This window comes from Leopardus geoffroyi, chromosome B4, assembly GCF_018350155.1.
Source record: "Leopardus geoffroyi isolate Oge1 chromosome B4, O.geoffroyi_Oge1_pat1.0, whole genome shotgun sequence".
Taxonomy (NCBI): Eukaryota; Metazoa; Chordata; class Mammalia; order Carnivora; family Felidae; genus Leopardus; species Leopardus geoffroyi.
This window is the reverse complement of record NC_059341.1, coordinates 59178119-59191655: the sequence shown is the minus strand read 5'-3', so window position 1 is coordinate 59191655 and position 13537 is coordinate 59178119. Positions and strand designations below refer to the sequence as shown.

The 13537-nt window shown below is 38.5% G+C and overlaps 1 protein-coding gene across 15 annotated transcripts in view; it reads left to right on the top strand.

The window, feature by feature from the left end:
• The window catches only part of LMNTD1 (lamin tail domain containing 1), a 523246-nt gene that overhangs the window by 489956 nt on the left and 19753 nt on the right, over nucleotides 1-13537 (top strand). The window lies entirely within an intron of this gene.

Here is a 13537-nt window from a genome sequence, read left to right as displayed (position 1 = left end):
CAGAGTGGAAAAACCCTGTAATATGCAGAGCATCAGATAGGGAACACAGAAGAGTGCTGCCTTGGCTGTGAGCCTACAGGCTGCTCTGGTCCCACCTAGCAAGGCTCAAAAGAAAGCCTCCAAGGATCAAACTATGTTCCAGTAACTTAACTGCAGAAAAAAGCACAAGAACATTTAAAGGAATATTACAATATCCAATAAGCAAAAAGGCAAAATTCATATCAGGCATCCAATAAAAAAAATTACTAAGTATGCCAAAAGGGGGGTAAAACAACCCCTTATGAGAAGAACAAAATAATTATCCAAGGGCAACAGTCCCAGAAATGGCACACATGATAGAATTAATAGACATAGACATTAAAACAATTGTAAGAAATATATTCCATATGTTCAAGAAGGTAGAGAAAAGATTGAGCTTGTTAAGAGGAGACACGGATGATATGAAAAAGATTCAAATTAAACTTTTAAGGCATGAAAAATACAGAGGACTGTTTTTTGGGTGTCCCGGGCCCACCCACATATTGGATCACTCACTAGAATGGCTCAGAAGGCTCATTACCACAGTGGGAGTGTAATCAGACCTATGCTGTGTTACAGCACAGCCATACTCAGCAGGCCCCACAAAGGAAGAAGACATATAGGTGGAGTCTGCAGGAATTCAGGCACAGGCTTCCAAAGCTCTCCCTCTGGGGCCAGAGGGAGTAAAGAATGGAGGAATAGCCACACAGAACATGCTCCTTCCTCCCAACAAAATTCAGTATTTCTTCCCAGAGAAGCCTGCTTAAGATTCAAAGTCCAAGGTTTTCACTGGGGGATGGTCATGTTGGCACCCTCTACAACTACCGAAACTCCAGACTCCCAGTAGGAAAGCTGGTGTTCACTATAAATACGTCATCTGTACAATTAATCTATGTCTAGGCAAGCTGGTACAGCAGGGAGTTTGCCAGTGGGCAAAAGAGCCTTATGAATGTAGGGAATATTCCAAAGCCAGGTTCCAAGGTGGCACCCAAGGGCCAGCCCTCCTAAGTAGGTCCTTCTAAAAGGTATACAAAGTTTCCTACACAGATGAGATTGACGTCAGAGTGGACACTGCTGAAGAAAAGATTAGTGTACAATAGAAGTTATGCAAAACTAAAGTGAGTGAATATGATGACCCCTGAGTTTCCGCCTTGGACCATTTAGAAAATGGTGGCACGGAGGCACCAGGGTGGCTTAGGCTGTTAAGCGTCGACTCTTCATTTTGATTCAGGTCATGATCCTGTGGTTCGTGAGTTCAAGCCCCACCTTGGGCTCTGCCCTGACAGCGTGGGGCCTGCTGGGGATTCTCTCTGTTTCCCTCTCTCTGCTTCTCCCACCCCCTCTCAAAATAAATAAACTTACAAAAAAAAAAAAAAAGAAATGGTTGCACTATGAACATAGGAGAGAGTTACTGGCTTTTTTTTTTTATAATACTTTTTTTTAATTTTTTTTAACGTTTATTTATGTTTGAGACAGAGAGAGACAGAGCATGAACAGGGGAGGGTCAGAGAGAGAGGGAGACACAGAATCTGAAACAGGCTCCAGGCTCTGAGTGGTCAGTACAGTGCCCGACGCGGGGCTTGAACTCACGGATCGTGAAATCATGACCTGAGCCGAAGTCGGACGCTCAACTGACTGAGCCACCCAGGCGCCCCTCTATAATACTTCTTAAAATACAATTTGTGAACAAGCAAGCACTAAATTAACCCTCTGCACAGTTTTGTGTAGTCACCAAGCACTAGCCAGATCTTTATTTGAGTGTTGATTTCTAACTAGCCATAATTAAAAGCGTGATAAGGATATTTCCATATAACCAAAAACCAAGCTATTAAATATTATAGTAAATGGCCTCCATCAGAAGTAATCAAAGGAAAAAAAGAATATGAAAGGATACAATGTATGAGTTAATAAGAATGAGGGAAGAAACATTCATCTTCAGCATATAAGGCATTTCCAATACAATTATCTGATTTAATCTCCATGACAATTTAAAACATAAGAATTATTTTCCAGATGAGAGAATTGGGGTTAGGGGAGGCTTAGTAAGTGCTACACAAGAAAAGAGTGGATTCAATGGAGCCAAAAATACAAGGCCATATCCCTGTCTTCAAGCCTTTGTTCCTTCCGTTGCCCTCTGTTTTTATTTCAGCTGAGGATGAACAGAATGAAAGAGGCAGAGTTTTCTAACAAATATGAAAATAGCAGTCTTGAAATGCATATGGAGTCATCGGCACTGAAGGAGGTAGCATGCCAGTTGACAGGAAGGGAGTAGAACAAAAGTGATTTCCAAGGCCTGTAATAGCCCTAACCTCTGCCCTGTCATGTCCCTCCTGCAGAAACAGTAAATTAGTTAACTCTATTCCTCCTACAGAATTTTTTTTTTTATCTCTAGAGCTTTATCCCTGTATCCCTAATTCTAGCATAACGAAAACCATAAGGCAAAGATGGGAAATATGCAACAGCTCCACCCTTTCACATAAGGGAGATATTGTTTGTACATCACGGTTCTTTTCTTCTCTAAACCCAGATGCGGCCTCCGAATCCTCAATACACCATTCCAGGCAGTCATTCCCAGCAATTGCAAGTAGAGCTCAGAATAAAACTTCCTTGCCATCTTTACCCTGGGGATCCTCTGTTACAACATAGTGGTTAGAGCTCAGTCTCTAGAACTTGGCAGCCTAGGCTCAGATGCTGGGTCCACCACTTACTAAGTCTGTGTGAATATGAATAATGAACTTAACCACTCTCTGATTCCATCTCTGTAACTGGGGGATAGTAACGGTATCCACCTACCTCAGAAGGTTCTGTAAGAATTAAATAAGTTGAAGTAAATGTAATATTTAGACTAGAACCTGGTACAGAGTAAGCCCTGTATGCCTTACTTGTTGTTGTTGTTGTTACTGCTATCATTATTAAAACCAGAGAGATGAGGCTTCGATAATTTGGGCAACATGCAGAGAGAGAAGGGGGCTGAAGGCATTGAACACCTAAGCAAGAAGAGGAATAAAAGAAAAGCAAATGGAATAAATCCCTTGTACAGTTTTACTTATTCTCAGTCCCGCTTATAAGGATAATTAAAGGATTAAGGAGGTGTGAACTAGACCATCCCTCAAAGACTTTCCTATCCCTCTAAATTCTATAACATTTTTGAAACGGGAAAGGGAAACTTATACAAAAATTCTCATCTAAAACATCCTAGATGTCCAACAACAAAGTATTAGGTTCGGTAAAAACTCTGACCTATCCAGGCAATGAAAGACTGAATGTCTCCATAAAAAGGCATGTTTCAGAATACTTGATAACTTAGGAAATATCTCATAATATATTAAGTTAAACAATAACACTCCAAATCATATATAAGATATGTTTGAGTTTTATAAAGTGTATACAAGTATTAATACAGTATATTTGAAAAACATTCTACATGTATACATAGTATGTATATATATATAACTATATTATGCACACAAATGTATAATATATAAATAAAACTATATATGTGTGAAATATGTACATATCCTATCCATAGAAAACGTGAGCAGACATACAACAAAATGTTATCTGTATGGTAGGGTTATTGCCAATTCTTAATTTTCATTCATGACTATATTCATCACATTACCAGATAAGCATATATTACTTTTATTTAGATTTTTAAAATGTTTATTTATTTTGAGACACACACACACACACACACACACACACACACACACACACACACAGAATCCCAAGCAGGCTTCGTACTGTCAGCGCAGAGCCCAGCACAGGGCTCAATCCCACAAATCATGAGACCATGACCTGAGCAGAAATCAAGAGCTGGATCCTTAACCAACTGAGTCTCCCAGGTGTCCTTAGATTTTTTTTTTTTTGCTTTAACTATATATTTACAGTTGGTCAAAATGCCAAACGTTTGTTAGATAAAGCTGGTATTTTTTACTTGGCCTTAACAAGTTGCTAATTCAAAAGATATATCCTATTAGTGAAGACAGACAAGAAAATAATGTCATTCACATAATTCTGCTCCACAAAAATCCCAAGTTAATTCTTCTCTATATAATCTAGAGAAAATTTATTTTTTCTGAATAATTATGTCTAGCCTACATTTTCTTGTATCAGACCAAAGACATTTTTTCCCCAAAGCCCACAGGTCCCATGCTCAAACTTGAAACAGCGTTTCCCAACTTTTGGTCTAAATGACTATTTATAACATCAGGTGCCAGCATTTCTAAACCTGAATATCCCACCACAACTTGGCCCCAGTCCCCTGGAAAACAGAGTGTGATGTAAAGTTTAGATGCTACCACTCTTGCTCCCAGGGCAGCAGGAATGAGGGCAAAGGGGGAGGGAGACAGGGAAGGAGAGAAATTGAGCACAAGGCAGTGGTCATGGCTCCACAAGAAGACCTAATCCATTGCTTGACCATACAGATGTCTCTGGAAAGGCCATCTGGAACCACTGAGCCTCAGAAGAGTTGATCCGTGGGAGGATGAGAGAGGGATTTATGTTCTGGCTGTCTTCAGTTTTATGTTCAAATGTACTGCACAGAGCAGCTCCTCCCCCATTCTCCCAGGCTGCATTTTTCCAGCCCCTTGGGGCAGCTGCTGGGGAAGCCAAATCTCCTGTCCCATAACATGTACCTTCCTCTGAACCCAGAAGTGGCAGCAGGAGCCAGCACCTTTGTGAGAGACTTGGTCAGACAGGGATGCATGAGGAGCCCTCCTAGGAAAGGCTGAGATAGCAGGTAGTGACATGTGGCCAAGGATCCTCACTGAGCAAAGTTGCCAAGGCCTGAGGGGCAATGCGTGGAGTGAGTTGGGAGATGCATGAATGAGTATGGTGCAGCCACTAGGCCTGGTCCATCAGCCTCAGGTCGCAATTTCCTCATTTCTTACAGTCTTAAGAATGGAACTGCCACGTCTAATATGAGGGCTTCACGAGGACTGCTTTGAATTAACTCAACTTTGCCTACCAGATGTGACTTGGCAAGTCCCCTCCTCGAAATTTCTTACTAGAATCTTTATTGATCTTCAATAATTTTTTCTTTAAATTCCTCTTAAAATATTAAATAGTGACATGTTTCCACTGAAATAACACAGTGAAATAATTCAAAAAAGGGGGGGAAATTAATAAGCTCACCTCCCTGCTTTAGCCTCCTTCTGTATCATAACATTTTCAGCCTGGCCTGTGTGTATGTTTTGTGAAAGGAAGAGTTTCAGGCTGCGTGAGCCTTCTATTATTTTCTCCTTATTTACAAGGAATCACAGTACATAGTTTCTCTACAGTTTGGTTTCCTACTTACCTACACAGTAAATCAGAGACTCCCTCAGGGACAATAGGAATAGCTCTAACTCAAATAAATACAGCCTTCAACTTAATTCCGAGACATTCTTTTGGTGACTTCTATTTTTATTTTTTTTTACATTAAATTGTATTCTGTCCCTTTAAAATTATCTTTAGATTCTCTTCCTAGGGTAAAATACGGGCAATATAGCATAGTACTTACACACGTGGTCTGTGATGTCAGAATGCTTAAGTGTAATTCCTTACACCACCTTTAGTAGCTGTGTGACTTAGGACAAGTTACATAACCTCTCTGTGCTTTGGGCATCCTTATCTATAAAAGGGATTACAGTACTTACTTTCTGGATGGTGTTAGGAGATTAAATGAAATAATACAACAAAAACACTCAATACAGTGCCCAACAAGTTAGAAACAGTAATGTTAACTATTACTGTTGTTATCATTGTTAGCATCTCATAGTGTCTATATGAACAGAAACATGTCCATTTAACAAAGAAACAAAAGTGAGTTGAACTCTGCCTGTGTCACAAGTGCTAAATACAAAAGAGCAACCAAGACAGGGTCTCTGCTCCAGAAGAATGGTGAAGAAGATAAATTTAGGAAAGGTAAATTACAATATGACATGACAGATTGTCTAATAACAGTAGAAACCAACAGCTGTGGGGCTTAGTGATGACAGTGAGTAACGGTGCCTCAGGAAAACGTCAGGTCTGAAACGGATCTTAAAAAATGAGTAATAAGCATTTGCGAGTCAGAGTGGTAGCGTTAGAGTGGGTGTTCCAAGTCAAGGGAGCAGTATGTGCAAAAATGAAAATAATACTCCACCCAGCTGACAAACATGTTCCATGGGGAGATAGTAGGATATCACAATTTTCTTCCCATTTTCCAAAATGTCATATCTGAGTAGTTCAAGCCAGAGCGTTTGGTCATCAGCCAAGCACTTTGCAAACTGTTTTGGTTCTAGTGACTCATCACCATCATAGACTAATCAACTACTATGACTCATTTCAACCCTCTTGGAACTTTATCTCTTAAAAGCATATCTCTCTGCATGAAACACAGCTTTCAAGTGAGAGACTAAATACTCTTGTTAAGGACTACACTGGACAGTCACTAAGGATAACTGTCACACTACACTTTGCGCTCTGACATTGATTTCTGTACTGCCAGGGGATTTGTCAAGGAGCAAGAAATTGACATTGAGCCTAAACAAAAGTTAAGGATGAAAAAAGTCCAAATGAGGCAAGGAGTTTCATATTGCTACCCTTTGATGGGGACCCAACATGGTACTTTAAAGCAAATACTGCGATGGCACAGTTTAAAAGTCAAAAGACTCACAAATAATTAACACAGTTCTGTCTCTATGATTTCATAGAGTCAGAAGGGATAGAGAATTTGAGGAAAGCCTGTTCCTCTAAACTATCTCTTTTGTTTGATCGTTTAAAATCAGACTTGGGGCACTTGGGTGGCTCAGTCAGTTAAGCATCCGACTCTTGGTTTTGGTTCAGGTCGTGATCTCACGGTTCTTGAGTTCGATCCCTGCATCAGACTCTCTGCTGACAGATCAAGGCCTGCTTGGAATTCTCTCTTTCCCTTTCTCTCTGTCCCTCCCGTGCTTGGTCTCTCTCTCTCTCTACTCCCCCCCCCTCAAAATAAAAATAAACTTTAAAAAAATAAATAAAATAAAACCAGACTTTGCTCAGTTTTTAGAATGTATGGACCGTATCACTATTAAGTAGGTATCTTATAAGAGAATACCAAGGAGTAAGAAAATATTTTTTTAAACATATATGTTGTCTTAGCTTCCCTAAAATCTAAGACTCAGAAAGCATTCAAAATAAGAAGAGCTTCTTATATCTTTGTTTTAATAATAGCATAATAACTGGGAACAATCTAAAAAGGGCACATAGTAATACAATGTGGAATCATCAATTATCAGGAAATACTATGAAGCAGTTGAAGCAATTGAACTAGACCTACATATGCTTACATGGATCAACCTTAGCAGTGTGATTTGAGGCAAATATGCAAGATGGAGAATATGTACATATGATGCTATTCTTTAAATGCATAAAATATTTCTACATATTTATATTTAAAATATCAATTGGAAGTATATAAAGAGGCCCAATATAGTGGTTGCTCTGGCAAAGGGAGAAAGGAAGGAGAAATGATGTCAGTGGGAGAGGTGATGAAGATTAAAGCACACTTAGCTTTATCTTCAAGGTTAAAAAAAGACAAAGCAAAATGTTGATAGTTATGACTTTTCTGTTCGTTTTTCATTTTTAAATAAAAACATGTAATTTTTTTTCCTGTTATATAACTTAGTCTGGATCTTCCCATTGTCTTTGCTATCAGAGACAGAAATTGGTCCTACCATTTGTACTTCAGACATAGACACTCTGATTACAACTATTTTTTAAGTTTTTATTTTAATTCTAGTTAGTTAACATATGGTGTTATGTTATATGTATGTTATATATATCATTATATATATGATGTAGTTCCATACATCACCCTGTGTTCATCACAAGTGCACTCCTTCATCCCCATCATCTATTTCACCCATCTCCCCGCTTAACTCCTCTCTGGTAACCATCAGATTGTTCTCTATAGTTAAGAGTCTGTTTTTTGGTTTGCCTCCCTCTCTCTCTCTTTTGCCCTTTGATCTTTTGTTTCTTAAATTCCACATATGAGTGAAATCATATGGTATTAGTCTTTCTCTGACTGATATATTTCACTTAGCAGTATACTCTGTAGCTCCATCCAAGTTGTTGCAAATGGCAAGATTTCATTCCTTTTGATGACTGAGTAATATTCCATTGTGTATATATACCACACCTTCTTTATCCATTCATCTATCAGCGGACACAAGCTATTTCTGTAGTTCGGCTGCTGTAGATAATGCTGCTATAAACATCAGGATATAAGTATCTCTTTGAATTTGTATTTTTGTATCCTTTGAGTAAATACCTACTAGTGCAATTGCTGGATCATAGGGTTACAACTTTATAAATCAGAGGTCAATCAGTAAAACAGAATCTATTCAATGTTTTTGAAGCAAAAAGGATTAGTACATAGAATTAGATGTTTCCAAAGCCACTGAAAGATCTAAGGTAAAAAATTATAGGGAGTGAGGGCCTTTAGTATTTAGCTGTAGTTTCAGTCCAGAGAATCAGGAAGCTTGTGCTGCTGCCCCATGGTCCAGAGAGTGAAGGAAACCGCTGCTAAAGTCAGAGCTTCCCTGCAACCCTGAGGAGGGTAATTGGCAGGGAAGTGCAATAACTGCAAAACCCACGTCTACTGAAGAACCCACTGATGCCTGAAGAACTTTCCTTTACATCCTAAATCTCACATGAATGCATCTGGCTCTCATTACTTAAGTTGAGTCCCAGACTGTGCTGGAAAAATCAGTTTTTCAACTCCAGGTACCAGGCCTGGCATAGAAAGGGATGAGAATAATATGAAGTGCTGAGACAACTTCTGGAACACTTGTATTTTATAAAGGCCAGACATGCAGTTCTTTTACTTCAGTCACCATTTTTTTCTTAGCCAGATTCAAAAGCCAGATGACTCTTCAAGCCAATTCAGATACTAAATAAGTCCTTTACTGGTGCACATGGGTGGCTCAGTCGATTAAGTGTCCAACTTCGGCACAGGTCGTGATCTCACAGTTTGTAGGTTTGAGCCCCGCGTGAGGCTCTGCTGACAGCTCGGAGCCTCAGCCTGGAGCCTGCTTCAGATTCTCTCTCTCTCTCTCTCTCTCTCTCTCTTTCAAAAATAAACATTTAAAAAATTAAAAAAATAAGTCCTTTACTGGCCCATTCATCACATCGGACTGAATCAGCCCAGGGACCCCTAGGGATAGAAACTTTCTTCTTAGCAAGGGGCATGGGCCACCTCTTCTCTCTATGAAACAAAACTGGTTGTTAACAAAGTAAACTTCCCTCTCTCTTAAGTAAGCATATCCCGCATCTTTCTAAATTGCCAAATAAATGTTATGGTTTCTGCTGACCTAATGCTGAAGGGCACAAAGAGCAGGGTGGCATCAGGGTTTGGTGGAAAAGACTAAATCCACAGTCCACAAACCTATTTTCAGTCTCCAGCCTTACCACTTACTACCTAAGTGACATCAGAAAAACAACTTAGTCTTCTTAGAAAGAGGAAGTGTATCATTAATCAGTGTGTCCCAGCATTCAAATCCAGCTCCCAAGTTATAGCAATGCAGTAAGACTAAATGTCATGCTTAAGAGCCATCATTCTCATCTTATAACTAATGCAAGATTCTAGCGTCAGATTTTTCTTGTGGAGTAAGAGCAAATATTAATTCCCTTTGGCACTTATAAACTGGGTATGTCAAATGTGCCTTCCTCCACTCAGAGCCTTCTACACATACTGAGATGGACGTATAAACAAAGTTTCCCATGTTCCTAAACTTCAGATCCTAACTGCTTTCTTTTTTTTTGGTGGGGGAGGGGAGGCTCTAATTTTACTTATTTATTTATTTAATTTGTTTTTTAAATTTACATCCAAATTAGCATATAGTGAAACAATGGTTTCAGGAGTAGATTCCTTAATGCCCCTTACCCATTTAGCGCACTTCCCTCCACAACCCCTCCAGTAACCCTCTGTTTGTTCTCCATATTTAAGAGTCTCCTATGTTTTGTCCCCCCCCCGTTTTTATATTATTTTTTGCTTTTCTTCCCTTATGTTCATCTGTTCTGTGTCTTAAAGGCCTCATATGAGTGAAGTCAAATGATATTTGTCTTTCTCTGATTGACTTCTTTCTCTCAGCCTAATACCCTCTAGTTCCATCCATGTAGTTGCAAATGCCAAGATTTCATTCTTTTTGATTTCCAAGTAATACTCCATTGTGTGTATGTGTGTGTGTGTGTGTGTGTGTGTGTGTGTGTGTGTGTATATATATATATATATATATATATATACACACACGTATATACCACATCTTCTTTATCCATTCATCCATCGATGGACATTTGGGCTCTTTCCATACTTTGGCTATTGTTGATAGTGCTGCTATAAACATGGGGGTGCATGTGCCCCTTCAAAACAGCATACCTGTGTCCCTTGGATAAATACCTAGTAGTGTAATTACATGGTCATAGGGTAGTTTTATTCTTAATTTTTTGAGGAAACTCCATACTGTTTTCCAGAGTGGCTGTACCAGTTTTCATTCCCACCAGCAGTACAAAAAGAAATCCTTTCTCTGCATCCTCACCAACATCTGTTGTTGACTGACTTGTTAATGTTAGCCATTCTGACAGGTGTGAGGTGGCATCTCATTGTGGTTTTGATTTGTATTTCCCGGATGATGAGTGTTGTGGAGCATTTTTTCATGTGTTGGTTGGCCACCTGGATGTCTTCTTTGGGGAAGTGTCTATTCATGTCTTTTGCCCATTTCTTCACTGGATTATTTGTTGTTGGGTGTTGAGTTTGATAACTTCTTTATAGATTTTGGATGCTAACCGTTTATCTGATATGTAATTTGCAAATGTCTTCACCCATTCCATCGGTTGCCTTTTAGTTTTGATGGTTGTTTCCTTTGCTCTGCAGAAGTTTTTATTCTGATGAGGTCCCAATAGTTCACTTTTGCTCTTGTTTCCCTTGCCTCTGGAGACATGTTGAGTAAGAAGTTGCTGCAGCCAAGATCAAAGAGGTTTTTGCCTGCTTTCCCCTCGAGGATTTTGATGGCTTCCTGTCTTACATTTAGGTCTTTCATCCATTTTGAGTTTATTTTTGTGGATGGTGTAAGAAAGTGGTCCAGGTTCATTCTTCTGCATGTCTCTGTCCAGTTTTCCTAGCACCACTTGCTGAAGAGACTGTCTTTATTCCATTGGATATTCTTCCCTGCTTTGTCAAAGATTAGTTGACCATACTTTTGTAGGTCCATTTCTGGGTTCTCTATTCTGTTCCATTGATCTGAGTGTCTGTTTTTGTGCCAGTACCATACTCTCTTGATGACTACAGCTTTGTAATACAGTTTGGAGTCCGGGATTGTGATGTTGCCTGCTTTGGTTTTCTTTTTCAAGATTGCTTTGGCTATTCGGGGTATTTTCTGGTTCCATAAAAATTTTAGGATTGTTTGTTCTAGGTCTGTGCAGAATTCTGGTGTTATTTTGATAGGGATTGCTTTGAATATGTAGATTGCTTTGGGTAGTATTGACATTTTAACAATATTTTCTCTTCCTATCCAGGAGCATGGAATCTTTCTCCATTTTTGTGTGTGTCTTCTTCAATTTCTTTCAGAAGATTTCTATAGTTTTCAGTGTATAGATTTTTCACCTCTTTGGTTAGATTTATTCCTAGGTATTTTATGGTTTTTAGTGTAAGTGTAAATGGGATCGATTCCTTGATTTCTGTTTCTGTTGCTTCATTGTTGATGTATACGAGTGTAACCAATTTCTGTGCATTGATTTTGTACCGTACAACTTTGCTGAATTCATGGATCAGTTCTAGCAGTTTCTTTGGTGGAATCTTTTGGGTTTTCCATATAGAGTATCATGTCATCTGCGAACAGTGAAAGTTTGACCTCCTCCTGGCTGATTTGGAAGCCTTTTATTTCTTTGTGTTGTCTGATTGCTGAGGCTAAGACTTCTAATACTATGTTGAATAACACTGGTGAGAGTGGACATCCCTGTCTTGTTCCTGAACTTAGGGAGAAAGTTCTCAGTTTTTCCCCATTGAGAATAATATTAGCGTTGGGTCTTTTATAAATGGCTTTTATGATCTCGAGGTATGCTCCTATCCCTACTTTCTTGAGGGTTTTTATCAATAAAGGATGCTATATTTTGTCAAATGCTTTCTCTGCATCTATTGAGAGTATCATGTGGTTGTGGCCTTTCTTTTATTGATGTGATAAATCATAATTGATTGTTTTGAGGATATTGAACCAGCCCTGCATGCTAGGTATAAATCCCACTTGGTCGTGGTGAATAATTTTTTAATGTATTGTTGGATCCAGTTGACTAATATCTCATTGAGGATTTTTGCATCCATGTTCATCAGGGAAATTGGTCTATAGTTCTCCTTTTTAGTGGGGTCTTTGGTTTTGGAATCAAGGTAATGCTGGGTTCATAGAATAAGCTTAAAAGTTTTCCTTCCATTTCTATTTTTTAGAACAGCTTCAAGAGAATAGGTGTTAACTCTTCCTTAAATGTTTGGTAGAATTCCCCTGGAAAGCCATCTGGTCCTGGACTCTAGTTTTTTGGGAGATTTTTGATTACTAATTCAATTTCTTTACTGGTTATGGGTCTCTTCAAATTTTCTATTTATTCCTGTTTCAGTTTTGGTAGTTTATATGTTTCTAGGAATTTGTCCATTTCTTCCAGATTGCCCATTTTATTGGCATATAATTGCTCATAATATTCTCTTATTATTGTTTTTATTTCTGCTGTGTGGGTTGTGATCTCTAGTCTTTCATTCTTGATTTTATTTATTTGGGTCCTTTCCTTTTTTTTTTTTTTTTTTTTTTTTTTTTTTTTTTTTTTTTTTTGATCAAACTGGCTAGTGGTTTATCAATTTTGTTAATTCTTTCAAAGAACCAGCTTTTGATTTCATTTATCTATTCTACTGTTTTTTTTTTTTGTTTGTTTTTTGGTTTTTGGTTTGTTTGTTTGTTCCAATAGCATTGATTTCTGCTCTAATTTTTATTATTTCCTGTCTTCTGCTGGCTTTGGGTTTTATTTGCTGTTCTTTTTCCAGTTCTTTAAGATGTAAGGTTAGGTTGTGTATCTGAGATCTTTCTTCCTTCTTTAGGAAGGCCTGGATTGCTATATACTTTCCTCTTATGACTGCTTTTGCTGCATCCCAGAGGTTTTGGGCTGTGGTGTTACCATTTTCATTGGCTCCCATCTACTTTTTAATCTCCTCTTTGACTTCTTGGTTAGCCCATTCATTCTTTAATAGGATGTTCTTTAGTCTCCAAGTATTTGTTATCTTTCCAAATTTTTTCTTGTGGTTGATTTCAAATTTCCTAGCATTGTGGTCTGAAGATATGCACAGTATGATCTCGATCTTTTTGTACTTGTTGAGGGCTGATTTGTGTCCCAGTATGTGATCTATTCTGGACAATGTTCCATGTGCACTGGAGAAGAGTATATATTCCTCTGCTTTAGGATGAAATGTTCTGAATATATCTGTTAAGTCCATCTGGTCCAGTGTATCATTCAAAGCCATTGTTTCCTTGTTGATGATCTG